Consider the following 2940-nt stretch of genomic DNA (forward strand, 5'->3'; position numbering starts at 1 on the left):
GGCGGGGTCGGGGAGGTACTGCGGAGTGGTGGGGGGTGGCCTAAGGGGCTGGGAGAGGGTCCGGCCCACACTGCGCCTGGGCTGGGACTGGTCCCACTGGCGCAGGGTAGCAGGAAGCTCTCCACACACTCACAGGACCTGGGCTAGGACTGGGTCTGGGGGTTCCCGGAACTCGGCAGAAATTCCTACTCCGCGGGCGGGGTGGGGAAGGTACTGCGGAGTGGTGGGGGGTGGCCCAAGGGGGTGGGAGAGGGTCCGGCCCATGCTGCGCCTGGGCTGGGACTGGTCTCTCTGGCACAGGGTAGCAGGAAGCACCCACTTAAATTCTTGAAATCATACCTAAACATAATTTCTGTTCTTGTTCTGGCCCAGACCCCTGGCCATACTGAAAGGGTGATAGAGATTATGTGTGGTGATGTGCACCTGTAATTCCAGAGCTTGGGAGGCTGAAAACCGGAGAATCACTATGAGTATGATCTATGGAGCAAGACCCTGCAGACTCTGTACCAAGTACATTTAAAAAACACATTCTGTTCTCATGCATATATTATCCATCTCTGACAAACTGTGACTAACTAAACTGAGTTTTGGAAATCATGTCCATTTATGTCAGGCATGGAAACACAAGGCTTTTTGTGTTGCCGTTGTTACTGGGGATCAAACTCAAGACTTGTGCTTGCCAGGCAGATGCTTATGCTGCTGAGCTACTTCCCTAGCCGAAGGCATGACAACATAGGCTGACACAAGCACTCTGGGAGGTTGAGGTGGAGGATCACAAGTTAGAGCCAATCTGAGCAACTTAGCTAGAGTCCATCTCAAAACAAAAGAGAAAGGGGTGAGGATATAGCTCAGTGTAAAGGTATTGTGTTCAGTTCCTATGTTTGTTATGGGGTTGGGGGTGGTGTAAACAGAGATTCATTCCTTCAGTCCCAAAATTTCTGTAAGCATCATTGATGCCAATTCTGAACCAATGGTCCTACCCATACCAGTAAAGTTGTTACATTTTTAAAAAAATGAAGTTTGAATTGATAAATCACAAGGTCTTTGAATAAATGGATGTCATAAATCTTGTCATGAATCTTACCATGAGTGGATGCTGAATTTTATCAAAGGCTTTTTCTGCATCTACTAAGGTGATCATGTGTTTTTTGCCCTTGCTTATGTTTATTGTTGTATTACATTTATTAGTTTGTGTATAGTATATGGTATATTGGTTTGTTTATTTATTGCTTTGCATCTCTGGGGTGAGACCTCCTTAGTTACAATGCATGATCTTTTTGACGATTTGTTGCATATTGTTTCTGGGATCTTACTGGGGATATTTGGATATATGTTCACATATGTTCACAGTTTCTAGATTTTTCTTCCCAATATTGGAAGGTAATTTTAAAAAAGTGCTTTAGCTTAGATTTTTTTACATTCTAATTTTTCAATATTGTTAAAAATTGTAGTAGAAAGCATAAAACTACCTTAATTAATTGTTCAGTTCAATAGTGTCAAGTATATTCATACTGTTATACATCAGACCTCTGTAACTCTTTTGACTTATAAAATTAAAATTCTATATACATTAAACACACTGGGCATGGTTGTACATGTCTATAATCCCAGCTCTAGGAAGGCTGAAAAAAGGAGGATCACTATGAATCTGAGCTGCATAGTGAGACCCCGTACAACATACATAAAAAATAAAATAATATAAAATATGTATGCATTAAACAACTTCTAGTTTTCCTCCTCCTGAGATTTTTCATTTTTAAATAATTTAAAATAATTTTGACAGTAGTTAATTTTTTATAACTGTGAAATTTCTTTTTTTGTCAGTTGTTTGAAGTGGTTAATTTTTGTAGCTTTCTTTTTTATAAGAAACAATAGACCACATGCATTAGTAAATATTTTGGGTACTGTATATCTCATCTTTAATACTGAAGTCATGTTGTAAATCTCCAACTTCTTATCACCAAGGATACTCTCATCTGCTGTCTTGTTCTTGACAGATTTTGGTCTCAACAATAAATTCATTGGGGAAGTGTCTAATCTTCCAGCACTTATCAGTGGCACACTCATTGAAACCTAGCAAGAGGTCTCTCCGTTGAAGATGGAAGGATTTTCTGTTCTTTCAAAGTTTATAAATAAAGATGCCTAGATTACTAACATCACGAATTTCTTCAACAGCAACCAGGTCTTCACGAACCACAAAAGTATGAAGCAAGTATTTGCCCTTGCAAGATTGCCAAAGAGCTCCACCAGATTCTTTGGGGGCATAACAATGGAGATATTCAAGGGCATCAGATAGCAGGTCCCCAGGAACATGTCTAGGTAAGCAGTCATCCCCTTTTCAAAGTCATGAATGATTGCTGCAGGATCACTATCAGAGAAAGTAGAAACAGGCACATCAATGATGACAATGTTGTCATCCTCATGAATGCCAGCCTTCTCCGTCACAAGTAGGAAGAAAGGCTCTCCATCAGGAAAGGAATTTACAGGGTCCTCAAAATCCAAGTACATCTTTCCATGGTAAATGGTGCTCTTGGGTGTGAAGTATTTGTAAATGCAGGCTCCACCAACAGTGAGTCCTGACAAGATGAATGAAAGGCTTAAGAGAGTAAGCATACATCTCCCAGAGATACACTCTTTTCTTTGGGCGGCAGCTTGCAGCACCTTGCCAGTCAGGATCTGTGCTCTGACTGTGCGACTCAGGAGGGCCTCCACGTCTTGCTGTGCTGCCTCCTCTTGCACCCCTGTGAGTGTCTTGAAAGTGACCTTCACCATGATGTACCTTCTGGCTATGCAGTAAGCGTAGCTGGATTCAGTGTTCCAGGCTGCAGGTTGTAGGAGATCAAACTTGCCCAAACACTCCCTAGATTCTCGCCAGTCTACCTAATGCCTGAAATTTCTATAGTAAGTAAAAATGATTGTAATATAATTAGTATATCATAA

At 41.4% G+C, this 2940-nt stretch overlaps 1 pseudogene; it reads right to left on the reverse strand.

The window, feature by feature from the left end:
* Positions 1 to 1972: 1972 nt before the first annotated feature.
* On the reverse strand, positions 1973 to 2835 carry LOC101576993 (annotated as a pseudogene).
* Positions 2836 to 2940: the final 105 nt, after the last annotated feature.

The sequence above is a fragment of the Octodon degus genome, unplaced genomic scaffold, assembly GCF_000260255.1.
Source record: "Octodon degus isolate 3935 unplaced genomic scaffold, OctDeg1.0 scaffold00024, whole genome shotgun sequence".
Taxonomy (NCBI): Eukaryota; Metazoa; Chordata; class Mammalia; order Rodentia; family Octodontidae; genus Octodon; species Octodon degus.